The sequence below is a fragment of the Canis aureus genome, chromosome X, assembly GCF_053574225.1.
Source record: "Canis aureus isolate CA01 chromosome X, VMU_Caureus_v.1.0, whole genome shotgun sequence".
Lineage (NCBI taxonomy): Eukaryota > Metazoa > Chordata > Mammalia > Carnivora > Canidae > Canis > Canis aureus.
In genome coordinates this window covers 25,719,329-25,734,338 of record NC_135649.1, presented here as the reverse complement: position 1 = coordinate 25,734,338, position 15,010 = coordinate 25,719,329, and positions in this window count along the sequence as shown.

Below are 15,010 nucleotides of genomic sequence, written 5' to 3'. Positions count from 1 at the left end.
TAACTTTGAACATGAATGAGCCAAATGATCCCATCAAAAGATGCAGGGATTCAGACTGGATAAAAAAGCAGAACCCATCCAGTTGCTGTCTACAAGAGACTCATTTTAGACCTAAGGACACTTTCAGCCTGAAAATGAAAGGTTGGAGAACCATTTGCCGTTCAAATGGTTCTCCAAAGAAAGCAGGGGTAGCAATCTTCATATCACATGAAGTAAAGTTTATCCTAAAGACTGTAGTAAGAGATTAAGAGGGACAATATATTAAACTTAAAGGGTCTATCCAACAAGAAGACCTAACAATCATGACTATTTATGCCCCTAATGTGGGAGCTGCCAAGTATATCAATCAATTAATAACCAAAGTGAAGACATACTTAGATAATAATACACTAATAGTAGGAGACTTCAACATGGGACTTTCAAAAATGACAGATCTTCAAAGCAGAAAATCACTGCAGAAACAAGGGCTTTAAAGAATATACTGGACCATGTGGATTTCACAGATATATACAGAATTTTGCATCCGAACGCAACTAAATATATATTCTTCTCAAGTGCACATGGAACTTTCTCCAGAATAGACCACATACTGGATCACAAATCAGGTCTCAACAGATACCAAAAGATTGGAACTGTCCCCTGCATATTTTCAGACCACAATACTTTGAAACTCGAAGTCAATCACAAGAAGACATTTGCAAGAAACTCAAACACATGAAGTTTAAATAGCATCCTACTAAGAGGTGAATGGGTCAACCAGTAAAATAGAGAAGAATTATAAAGACTCATGGAAACTAATGAAATTGAAGATCCAAATGTTCAAAATCTTTGGGATACAGCAAAAGCAGTCCTAAGAGGGAAATACATAGCAATACAAGCATCCTTCAAAAAATTGGAAATATCTCAAATACACAAGCTAACTTCGCACCTAAAGGAACTGGAGAAAGAACAGCAAATAAAATTTTCACGAAGCAGAAGAAAAGAGATAAGAAAGATTTAAGCAGAACTCAATGATATAGAGACCAGACGAAATGTAGAACAGATCAACAAAACCAGGAGTTGGTTCTTTGAAAGAATTAATAAGACAGATAAACCATTAGCCAGCCTTATTAAAAGAAAAGAGAAAAGACTCAAAATAATAAACTCATGAATGAAAGAGGAGAGATCACAACCAATACCAAGGAAATACAAACGATTTTAAAAACATTTTATGAGCAGCTATATGCCAATATATTAGGCAATCTAGAAGAAATGGGCGCATTAGGATAAAAAGCTTCTGCACAGCAAAAGAAATAGTCAACAATATGCAAAGACAACCTACAGAATGGGAGAAGATATTTGCAAATGACCTATCAGATAAAGGGCTAGTATCCAAGATCTATAAAAAAACTTATTAAACTCAACATCAAAGAAACAATCCAATCATGAAATGGGCAAAAGACATGAGCAGAAATCTCACAGAGGAAGACATAGACATGGCCAACACGCACATGAGAAAATGCTCTGCATCACTTGCCATCAGGGAAATACAAATCAAAACCACAATGAGATACCCCCTCACACCAGTGAGAATGGGGAAAATTAACAAGGCAGGAAACCACAAATGTTGGAGAGGATGCGGAGAAAAGGGAACTCTCTTACACTGTTGCTGGGAATGTGAACTGGTGCAGCCACTCTGGAAAACTGTGTGGAGGTTCCTCAAAGAGTTAAAAATAGAGCTACCTTTCGACCCATCAATTGCACTACTGAGGATTTACCCCAAAGATACAGATGCAGTGAAAGACTGAGACACTTGCACCCTAATGTTTATAGCAAGAATGTCCACAATAGCCAAACTGTGGAGGGAGCTTTGATGTCCATCAAAAGATGAATGAATAAAGAAGATGTGGTCTATATATACAATGGAATATTACTCGGCCATTAGAATTGATGAATACCCACGTTTTCTTTGACGTGGATAAAACTGGAGTATATTATGCTGAGTGAAATAAGTCAATCGGAGAAGGACAAACATTCTTTGGTCTCATTCATTCGGGGAATATAAAATATATTGAAAGGGATTATAGCAGCAAGGAGAGAAAATGAGTGGGAAATATCAGACGGGTGATAGAACATGAGAGACTGCTATCTCTGGGAAATTAACAAGGGGTAGTGGGAGGGGAGGTAGTCGGGGGAATGGTGTGACTGGGTGACCGGCACTGAGAGGAGCATTTGACGGGATGAGCACTGAGTGTTATACTATGTGTTGGCAAATCAAACTCTAATAAAAAAATATATACAAAAAAAACATTGGAAGGACAAAATTAAACTATGAAGGGATCATAGAGGGAGGTATTGAGGCTGTTGCAATAGTTTTCTTTTCAATTTTCACATTATGTTTACTATGTTTAGAAAATTTTAAAAAGAACATTTGGCTCAAAAACATTTTTTTAATGATCTGCTTACTTTTAAATCACTTTACTTTTTTAAATGTAATCTTCATGTCCAACATGGAGGCTCAAACTCATAGCCCTGACATTCAGAGTCACATGCTTTAATGACAAAGCCAACCAGATGCCGAGCTCAGAACATTTTAATCTGGATTCCCTTACCTATTGTTAAATGACTCCTATCAGGAAAACACAAGAAAAAAAAAAAGACAGAATTCAAAACATTATACTTATTCTCAAGTTGCTTTTAACAGTTTTTATAGTGAAACAAAAATAATTTCCTATATTTTTTTAAAAAGGTTTCTTAATATTTAGATTTGAACATACCAAGAAGATCCCCACAACACTTTAGTACCAGACACAACTGGTTTTAATTACTAACCTTACTTACTGTAAATTAGAATTGCAATAATCTGCAAATGCTAATTTAAACCTGGACTTGAAGCTGCATGTAATAATGAACAAGCAGCAAATTATCCTCAGAAGGGCAATATACTGTACCACAAATCACAAGTTGTATTTCCTTCTCTTTTTTTTAGTGCGAAATGTGATTCCAAAAGATGTTATTAAGCTATAACACCTTAGTCATTTTCAAGCTCTCGGCACTTAAAGTGCTGAATTTTAGATTACTTTTTTTATATTCTGCCTGTGCTTAGTTTCCTTGCTGTATGTAAAGTTATTAAAGCTGTCTGCTCCAATTTCTTCTCTACTTAAGAAGATATGACAAAAAGATGAAAGAGACTACATTTAATCTGAAAAGCCCAAACTTAACACAGAAATGAAACCGTAGAATATATAAAGACAATAAGAGTACTTTTCAGAAGATAGTTTACATTCATGGAGTGGTCACTTATAAAAGCACTAAACTGGAACAACATAATAGTCCTGAGGCTCAATTTCCTCTCTAGATAGTTGATACTGTTTTTAGTATTAGTATTAGTATTAGTATTAGTATTAATATTATTCCACGTAACGATTTGCTTTACTTAGGGTGAGGGGGTGAAGACATTTGTTCTGTAAACTGCACTAAGAAAAGAAACCGGGCAGCCCGGGTGGCTCAGCGTTTTGGTGCCTGCCTTCAGTCCAGGACGTGATCCTGGATATCGATTCCCACGTCGAACTCCCTGCATGGAGCCTGCTTCTCTCTCTGCCTCTCTCTCTCTCTCTGTGTCTCTCATGAGTAAATAAATAAAATCTTAAAAAAAAAGAAAAGAAAAGAAACACAGGGCAGCCCGGGTGGCTCAGCAGTTTAGCACCTGCCTTCAGTCCAGGGCCTGATCCTGGTGTACTGGGATCGAGTCCCACGTTGGGCTCCCTGCATGGATCCTGCTTCTCCCTTTGCCTGTGTCTCTGCCTCTCTCTCTCTCTCTCTCTTTCTGTGTGTTTCTCATGAATAAATAAATTAAATATTTTTAAAAAGAAAAATAATAGAAACACATATTAAGGCATGAGTGGCAATTAGGTTCAGTAAGAAATTAAAAAAAAACTTTAAAGACTTTTTCAAAACTTAAAGGGAAGGGAATGTTGTGGCATTTTTTCTATTATAAGGATTTAAAATAGAAATGGGTACAAGGCTTTAAAGGATTTTTAAAAAATTTTTCTAATTGTTTGACATTTTGATAGGGATGTAGATTTTCAATGACTTCTGTTTTGTTGCTTTTATAATTCTCAGGATTTATATCTATATATTGGGTTTTCTAACTTCTAGGAATTCTAGAGCTGTAAGCTGAAGTCATGTGCATCTGAGATCCTGAGTTCTTATCCTATGTTACGGCTTTCATTATGCAATTGTTTCTCTGAAGTTCAGTCTTCCATTAGTCTCTTCCACATTTCTTTGTAAATCACACTCTGCCTATTTATCCAAATTAAAAAAACTAGAATCAGCTTTGACTCTAAAATTCCTTTTCTACATCTAGTCAGTTGTCATCTCCTGTAAAAATACTACTCTATTTTTTTTCCTTTGCCATTGTGGAAATGTTGACTCTTATTATCTTCTACTTGGATTATTACAAATCCTTCTCACTGGTGGTATTCCTGGCACTCCATCTTCCTTTTCTAGTTATTACTGCAATCACCAGAGTGCTCTTTCAAGAATATGGATTGGATAATCTTATTCTACAGCCAGAGCAAGCAGATCAGAGCTTTGCAAGCCAAATCTGAGATAAATTTTTTAAAAGATTTTGTTTATTTATTCATGAGAGAGAGAGAGAGAGAGAAACTCCATGCAGGGAGCCTGACGTGGAACTCGATCCCTGGACTCCAGGATCAAGCCCTGGGCTGAAGGCGGTGCTAAACCGCTGAGCCACTGGGGCTTCCTTGGGATAAAATATTTTAATGGCGGGGATCCCTGGGTGGCTCAGCGGTTTGGTGCCTGCCTTTGGCCCAGGGCGCGATCCTGGAGTCCTGGAATTGAGACCCGCGTCGGGCTCCTGGCATGGAGCCTGCTTCTCCCTCTGCCTGTGTCTCTGTCTCTCTCTCTATCATAAAATAAATAAATAAATAAATAAATAAATAAATAAATAAATAAATCTTTAAATCTTTTAATGGCTGTCTATAAGCTGGAGGAAAAAAGTATTCTATTCTTAGCATAACATACAAAATACTTTATGACTGATACCTTACCTACATTTATAGATAATAGCCATCAAGTGTCCTAAATATCCCTACATCCCAACATCCAAACCATATGATTCAACCATATTAAACTTCTATTTGTGGTGCATACATCCACATGCCGACATACACATGCACACACCTAACTGCATACACATATACATGCCAAATAATCTTTCATATGTCCTTGCTGTTTCTGTTTATCTGGAAAAAATCTTCCATATTGTTCAAGACTTGGCTAAAGAGTCATCTTCTTGGGCAACCGCGATGGCTCAGTGGCTTAGTGCTGCCTTCAGCCCAGTGTGAGATCCTGGAGACTCTGGATGGAGTCCCATGTCTGGCTCCCTGCATGGAGCCTGCTTCTCCCTCTGCCTATGTCTCTGCCTCTCTCTCTGTTTCTCATGAATAAATAAATAAAATCTTAAAATAAAATAAAAAGTCATCTTCTCTGGGAAGACTTTTCTTGACCAACTTATGCACAATTAGTTGTTCTTTACTTTCCTTTAAATGTGACCCCATAGCTTTAAAAGTGATTTTAGTAATATTTATGGCATTATATTTTCTATCATTTTTTAATCTTCTTTCCCAACTTTCCCCCAGCTGTGAACTTCAGAGATAGGAATTATAACTTTTTGACTCTGTAGTCTCAGGACTTAGCATAGAGTCTGGTATAATGCTGGAACATATGAGGAAGCTAATAAATATTTTCCAGATAAATAATGAAGGAAGGAAAGAAGGAATAACATACAAACCAAGAAAGAAAATTTTAAAAAAGAGTAAATCTATCCAAATACAGGGCAACACTCGATATTATCATCAATAATATACATAATCAGAAAATATCCAGGGATGCCTGGGTGGCTCAGTGGTTGAGCATCTGCCTTCAGCTCAGAGCGTGATCCTGGAGTCTTGGGACTGAGTCTCACATTGGAGTCCCTGCAGGAAGCCTGCTTCTCTCTCTGCCTGTGTCTCTGCCTCTTTCTGTGTGTCTCTCATGAATAAATAAATAAAATTTTAAAGAAATATCCAAACTTTTTCCTTGTCACTAATAATTATAAAGTGCAAATTAATTTGTCTCTTAATATGGCAAAACAAGGTTCTTGTCATCTTTGTCACATGCACGGTCCCCACCATATTTCTCAAATAGTCACGATTTTGGTGATAACAACAATAATAATCAGTAACATTTATTGAGAGCTTTTCATTGTGCCAGGCACTGTGCATTGCACATTGTTCATATTTTCTCATTGAATTCTCACAAAAACTGGATCCCTGGGTGGCACTGCGGTTTGGCGCCTGCCTTTGGCCCAGGGCACGATCCTGGAGACCCAGGATCGAATCCCACGTTGGGCTCCCGGTGCATGGAGCCTGCTTCTCCCTCTGCCTGTGTCTCTGCCTCTCTCTCTCTCTCTCTCTGTGTGTGTGTGACTATCATAAATAAATAAAAATTTAAAAAAAGAATTCTCACAAAAACTCTATCAGACAGCTTGTATTATTATTTTCATTTTGTAGATTGAAAGTAAACTGACACAGGTATCTGCACTTTACCATACACTAACAGAATTTCAGTATAATGTTAATGGATTATAACTGAAAGAGCTGCAAGACATAAGTTTTCTAAGAGGTAGTTGGAGATACTCAAAGTTAAGAAGGGAAAAATAAACAAAGATATTAGAGAAATTTGAAGTCTCTAGCACATATAGCTATAGCAAACATCAAAGAAAACCCACTCTTAACTAGTATAACATAAAACCTCACACCGGAATCTTATTTGCTTCATTTTTTAAACCAAATACAACATGTTAAGCTCGTAACAAGAAATTACAAGCAAACCAAGAGTCAAGGAAAAATATACTTAAAAAAAAAAGATTTTACTTATTTATTCATGAGATACACAGAGAGAGAGGCAGAGATATAGGTGGAGAGAGAAGCAGACTCTGTGGGGAGCCCATTGCAGGACTCAATCGCAGGACTTCAGGATCGTGCCCCAGCTGAAGGCAGACACTCAACCACTGAGTCACCAAAAAAATGTACTTTAGAGAGGCAAAGTAAGTATCAGAACTACATTTAGATATGACATATATTTTACATCATCAGAAGGGAATTTAAAATGACTATGATTAAAATGTTAAGAGCTCTAGTGGGAAAAGAAGCCAACTGACAAGAAACTGAAGGGTCATGTAAGCAGTAAGGCAGAATGAAAGGAAATCTTAGAAAACAATAATAACAGTACTGTAATAGAAAGTTTTTTAAAAAATGCCTTTGATGGGTTCTTCAGTAAACTCAACAATGTCAAGGAAGAAAATGAGTGATTTTGAAGATAGGTCTATAGAAACTTCCCAAACTAAAATGCAGAGAGTAAAAGGAACAAATATTTAAATAAAATATTGAAGAACTGTGGGATAGTTTTGAAACATGTACCATATTTAATTGAAATAACAAGAGAAAGGGAGAATAGAGCATAAAATTATTTGAAGAAATAATAGTTTAGAACTTCCAAAATTAATTATGGAAATCAAACTACAGATCTAAGAAGCACAAATAAGACTAAGCAGAATAAATGCCAAACCAAAGCAAAGAAAATCCACTTAGGCATATCATATTCAAACTGCAGAAATTAAAGAGAGAAAAAATCTTGCAAAAATCTAGAGATAAAACGAATCTGTAGAGTAACAAAGATAATGCTTAGATCAGACTTATCACCAGAAACAAAGCCAAAAATAAATGAACAGAATGAAATATTTCAAGTACTTAAAGAACTTTTACATAAAACATAAAACTAAAATTTTATATCCAGAGAAATTATTCAAAATTGAAAATGATACACCTTCTCGGAAAATAAAAATAAAGTGGATTTATTGCATTCAGACCTGCCCTGTAGTAAATTGTTAAAATAGAACTGGAGGGTATTATGCTGAGTGAAGTAAGTCAGTCGGAGAAGGACAAACATTATATGTTCTCATTCATTTGGGGAATATAAATAATAGTGAAAGGGAAAATAAGGGAAGGGAGAAGAAATGTGTGGGAAATATCAGAAAGGGAGACAGAACATAAAGACTGCTAACTCTGGGAAACGAACTAGGGGTGGTAGAAGGGGAGGAGGGCGGGGGGTGGGAGTGAATGGGTGACGGGCACTGGGTGTTATTCTGTATGTTAGTAAATTGAACACCAATAAAAAATAAATAAATAAATAAATAAATAAATAAATATAATTGTACCAAAAAAAAAAAAATACTTTCCTCAGGAGGAAAGACTTGCATTGACATAAAGGTACAGCATCAGAGAAGGAATAAATAAAGATACAATAAGATATTTTATTTTTCGGGAGGAGGGGCAAGATGGTGGAAGAGTAGGGTCCCCAAGTCACCTGTCCCCACCAAATTACCTAGATAACCTTCAAATCATCCAGAAAATCTACGAATTCGGTCTGAGATTTAAAGAGAGAACAGCTGGAACGCTACAGTGAGAAGAGTTAGTGCTTCTATCAAGGTAGGAAGACGGAGAAAAAAAAATTAAAGAAACAAAAGGCATCCAAGGGGGAGGGGCCCCGCGAGGAGCCGGGCTATGGCCGGGGCGAGTGTCCCCAGGACAGGAGAGCCCCGTCCCGGAGACGCAGGAGCTACACCAACCTTCCCGGGGGGAAAGGGGCCCGCAGGGAGTTGGAGCAGGACCCAGGAGGGCGGGGATGCCTCAGGCTCCCTGGGACACTAACAGACACCTGCGCCCCGGGAGAGTGCACCGAGCTCCCTAAGGGCTGCAGAGCGCACGGCGGGACCCGGAGCAGCTCGGAGGGGCTTGGGCAGCGGCTCTGCAGAGGGGGCTGCTTGGCCGGGAGCCGAACTCAACAGCCCAGGCCCGGGAGCACAGGGCTCCGGGGACACAGCCCAGGATCTGGCCTCCCCCCGGGACAGGCAGAGGCCAGGAAGGCCCAGGACAGCAAGGACGCTCCTGCACCAAGCTGAGCAGATCAGCGGCCCCGCCCCGGAGCATCCAGGCCCCTGCAGACTGAGAGATCCTTAGTTACTGCAGGAGCTGAATCCAGGGCTCCAGAGCTGGCCACCACCACTGTGGTTGTTCCTCCTGGGGCCTAACGGGGTAAGCAACCCCCACTGAGCCTGGCACCAGGCAGGGGGCAAAGCAGCTCCCCCAAGTGCTAACACCTGAAAATCACAACAGGCCCCTCCCCCAGAAGACCAGCTAGACGGACAAGTTCCAGGGGAAGTCAAGGGACTTAAAGTATACTGAATCAGAAGATATTCCCCTGTGTATTTTTTTTTTCTTCTTTTTTCTCTTTTTGATTTCTGGTTGCTTCCCCCACCTTTCTTTTCCTTTCTTTCTTTTTCTTCTCTTTTTTTCCTCCTTTTTTCTTTTTCTCTTTTCTTTCCTTCTTTCTCTACTCTCTTTTTCTCCTTTTCCCAATACAACTTGTTTTTGGCCACTCTGCACTGAGCAAAATGACTAGAAGGAAAACCTCACCTCAAAAGAAAGAATCAGAAGCAGTCCTCTCTCTCACAGAGTTACAAAATTTGGATTACAATGCAATGTCAGAAAGCCAATTCAGAAGCACTATTATACAGCTACTGGTGGCTCTAGAAAAAAGCTTAAAGGACTCAAGAGACTTCATGACTGCAGAATTTAGATGAAATCAAGCAGAAATTAAAAATCAATTGAATGAGATGCAATCTAAACTAGAGGTCCTAAGGACGAGGGTTATGGAGGTAGAAGAACGAGTAAGTGACATAGAAGACAAGTTGATGGCAAAGAGGGAAACTGAGGAAAAAGAGACAAACAATTAAAAGACCATAAGGATACATTAAGGGAAATAAACGACAGCCTGAGGAAGAAAAACCTACGATTAATTGGGGTTCCCAAGGACGCCGAAGGGACAGAGGGCCAGAATATGTATTTGAACAAATCCTAGCTGAAAACTTTCCTAATCTGGGAAGGGAAACAGGCATTCAGATCCAGGAAATAGAGAGATCCCCCCCTAAAATCAATAAAAACTGTTCAACACCTCGACATTTAATAGTTAAGCTTGCAAATTCCGAAGATAAAGACAAGATCCTTAAAGCAGCAAGAGACAAGAAATCCCTGACTTTTATGGGAAGGAGTATTAGGGTAACAGCAGACCTCTCCACAGAGACCTGGCAGGCCAGAAAGCATTGGCAGGATATATTCAGGGTCCTAAATGAGAAGAATATGTAGCCAAGAATACTTTACCCAGCAAGGCTCTCATTCAGAATGGAAGGAGAGATAAAGATCTTCCAAGACAAGCAGAGCTGAAATAATATGTGACCTCCAAACAAGCTCTGCAAGAAATTTTAAGGGGGACTCTTAAAATTCCCCTTTAAGCAGAAGTCCAGTGGAACAATCCACAAAAACAAGGACTGAATAGATACCATGATGAAATTAAACTTATATCTTTCAATAGGAACTCTGAACGTGAATGGGCTTAATGACCCCATCAAAAGTTGCAGGGTTTCAGACTGGATAAAAAAGCAGGACCCATCTATTTGCTGTCTACAAGAGACTCATTTTATTTTATTTTATTTTATTTTTTTAAATATCTTTTTTTTTTAAATTTTTATTTATTTATGATAGTCACACACAGAGAGAGAGAGAGAGAGAGAGAGGCAGAGACACAGGCAGAGGGAGAAGCAGGCTCCATGCACCGGGAGCCCGACGTGGGATTCGATCCCGGGTCTCCAGGATTGCGCCCTGGGCCAAAGGCAGGCGCCAAACCGCTGCGCCACCCAGGGATCCCAAGAGACTCATTTTAGACAGAAGGACACCTACAGCCTGAAAATAAAAGGTTGGAGAACCATGTACCATTCAAATGGTCCTCAAAAGATAGCAGGGGTAGCCATCATTATATCAGATAAACTAAAATTTACCCCAGAGACTATAGTGAGAGATGAAGAGGGACACTATATCATACTTACAGGATCTATCCGACAAGAGGACTTAACAATCCTCAATATATATGCCCCGAATGTGGGAGCTGCCAACTATATCAATAAATTAATAACCAAAATTAAGGCATACTTAGATAATAATACACTTATACTTGGTGACTTCAATCTAGTGCTTTCTTCACTCGATAGGTCTTTAAAGGCCAACATCTCCAAAGAAACGAGAGCTTTAAATGATACACTGGACCAGATGGATTTCACAGATATCTACAGAACTTTACATCCAAACTCAACTGAATACACATTCTTCTCAGGTGCACATGGAACTTTCTCCAGAATAGACCACATACTGGGTCACAAATCAGGTCTGAACCCATACCAAAAGATTGGGATCGTCCCCTGCATATTCTCAAACCATAATGCCTTGAAATTAGAACTAAATCACAACAAGAAGTTTGGAAGGACTTCAAACACGTGGAGGTTAAGGACCTTCCTGCTAAAAGATGAAAGGGTCAACCAGGAGATTAAGGAAGAATTAAAAAGATTCATGGAAACTAATGAGAATGAAGACACAACCATTCAAAATCTTTGGGATGCAGCAAAAGCAGTCCTGAGGGGGAAATACATTGCAATACAAGCATCCATCCAAAAACTGGATAGACCTCAAATACAAAAGCTAACCCTGCACCTCAAGGAGCTGGAGAAAAGACAACAAATAGATCCTACACCCAGCAGAAGAGAATTAATAAAGATTCGAGCAGAACTCTACGAAATCGAGACCAGAAGAACTGTGGAACAGATCAACAAAACCAGGAATTGATTCCTTTAAAGAATAAGATAGATAAACCACAAGCCAGCCTTATTAAAAAGAAGAGAGAAAAGACTCAAATTAATAAAATCATGAATGAGAAAGGAGAGATCACTACCAACACCAAAGAAATACAAACGATTTTAAAAACATATTATGAACAGCTATATGCCAATAATTTATTGCATTTATCTAGAAGAAATGGACGCATTTCTGGAAAGCCACAAACTACCAAAACTGGAACAGGAAGAAATAGAAAACCTGAACAGTCCAATAACCAGGGAGGAAATGGAAGCAGTCATCAAAAACCTCCCAAGGCTCAGAAGTCCAGGGCCAGATGGCTTCCCAGGGGAATTCTATCAAACGTTTACAGAAGAAACCATACCTATTCTACTAAAGCTGTTTGGAAACATAGAAAGAGATGGAGTACTTCCAAATTCATTCTATGAGGCCAGCATCACCTTACTTCCAAAACCAGACAAAGACTCCATTAAAGGAGAATTACAGACCAATATCCCTGATGAACATGGATGCAAAAATTCTCAACAAGATACTAGCCAGTAGGATCCAAGAGTACATTAAGAAAATTTTTCACCATGACCAAGTAGGATTTATTCCTGGGACACAAGGCTGGTTCAACACTCATAAAACAATCAATGTGATTCATCATATCAGCAAGAGAAAAACCAAGAACCATATGATCCTCTCATTAGATGCAGAGAAAGCATTTGACAAAATACAGCATCCATTCCTGATCAAAACTCTTCAGAGTGCAGGGATCGAGGGAACATTCCTCAACATCTTTAAAGCCATCTACGAAAAGCCCACAGCAAATGTCATTCTCAATGGGGAAGCACTGGGAGCCTTTCCCCTAAGATCAGGAACAAGACAGGGAGGTCCACTCTCACCACCGCTATTCAACATAGTACTGGAAGTCCTAGCCCCAGAAATCAGACAACAAAAAGACATTAAAGGCATTCAAATTGGCAAAGAAGAAGCCAAACTCTCCCTCTTCGCCGATGACATGATACTCTACATAGAAAACCCAAAAGCCTCCATCCCAAGATTGCTAGAACTCATACAGCAATTTGGCAGCGTGGCAGGATACAAAAGCAATGTCCAGAAGTCAGTGGCATTTCTCTACACTAACAATGAGACTGAAGAAAGAGAAATTAAGGAGTCAATCCCATTTACAATTGCACCCAAAAGCATAAGATACCTAGGAATAAACCTCACCAAATAAGAAAGGATCTATACCCTAAAAACTATAGAACACTTCTGAAAGAAATGGAGGAAGACACAAAGAGATGGAAAAACATTCCATGGCCATGGACTACAAGAATTAACATTGTGAAAATGTCAATGCTACCCTGGACAATTTACACATTTATTGCAATCCCTATCAAAATACCATGGACTTTCTTCAGAGAGTTGGAACAAATTATTTTAAGATTTGTGTGGAATCAGAAAAGACCGTGAATATCCAGGGGAATTTTAAAAGGAAAACCATAGCTGGGGGCATCACAATGCCAGATTTCAGGTTGTACTACAAAGCTGTGGTCATCAAGACAGTGTGGTACTGGCACAAAAACAGACACATAGATCAATGGAACAGAATAGAGAACACAGAAATGAACCCTCAACTTTATGGTCAACTAATATTCGATAAAGAAGGAAAGACTATCCACTGGAAGAAAGTCTCCTCAATAAATGGTGCTGGGAAAATTGGACATCCACATGCAGAAGAATGAGACTAGACCACTCCCTTGCACCATACACAAAGATAAACTCAAAATGGATGAAAGATCTAAATGTGAGACAAGTTTCCATCAAAATCTTAGAGGAGAACACAGGCAACACCCTTTTTGAACTCGGCCACAGTAACTTCTTGCAAGATACATCCACAAAAGTAAAAGAAACAAAAGCAAAAATGAACTATTGTGACTTCATCAAGATAAGAACCTTTTGCACTGCTTAGGATACAGTCAACAAAACTAAAAGACAACCTACAGAATGGGAGAAGATATTTGCAAATGACATATCAGATAAAGGACTAGTATCCAAGATCTATAAAGAACTTATTAAACTCAACAGCAAAGAAACAAACAATCCAATCATGAAATGGGCAAAAGACATGAAGAGAAATCTCACAGAGGAAGACATAGACATGGCCAACACGCACATGAGAAAATGCTCTGCATCACTTGCCATCAGGGAAATACAAATCAAAACCACAATGAGATACCCCTCACACCAGTGAGAATGGGAAAATTAACAAGGCAGGAAACCACAAATGTTAGAGAGGAGGCGGAGGAAAAAGGAACCCTCTTACAATGTTGGTGGGAATGTGAAATGGTGCAGCCACTCTGGAAAACTGTGTAGATGTTCCTCAAACAGTTAAAAATAGACCTGCCCTATGACCCAGCAATTGCACTGCTGGAGATTTACTCCAAAGATGCAGATGCAATGAAATGCCGGGACATTTGCACCCCGATGTTTCTAGCAGCCATGTCCACAATAGCCAAACTATGGAAGGAGCCTCGGTGTCCATCGAAAGATGAGTGGATAAAGAAGATGTGGTTTATGTATACAGTGGAATATTACTCAGCCATTAGAAATGACAAATACCCACCATTTGCTTCAACGTGGATGGAACTGGAGGGTATTATGCTGAGTGAAATAAGTCAATCGGAGAAGGACAAACAGTGTATGTTCTCATTCATTTGGGGAATATAAATAATAGTGAAAGGGAATAGAAGGGAAGGGAGAAGAAGTGTGTGGGAAATATCAGAAAGGGTGACGGAACATAAAGATTCCTAACTGTGGAACACGAACTAGGGGTGGTGAAAGGGGAGGAGGGCGGGGGTTGGGGAGAATGGGTGACGGGCACTGAGGAAGGCAGTTGACTAGAGGATTACTGGGTGTTATCCTGTAAGTTGGCAAATTGAACACCAATAAAAAATAAATTTATTATTTAAAAAAAAGATATTTTATTTTTCTCATCCTTAAGTGATCTAAAAGGCAACTGTTGAAATAGTGATAGTAATGATATATTGAGTGATTATAGGTCATGGAAAATGCAAGTGAATTACAATAATATAAAGGATAACACAATTCTTTTTTTAAAAATAAAGTTTCTATTTATTTATTCATGAGAGGCAGAGAGAGAGTGAGAGAGAGAGATAACACCAAAACAGCAGGACAGAAAAACACAACAATACAAAAAAGGTAAATTTGAATTTATCAAA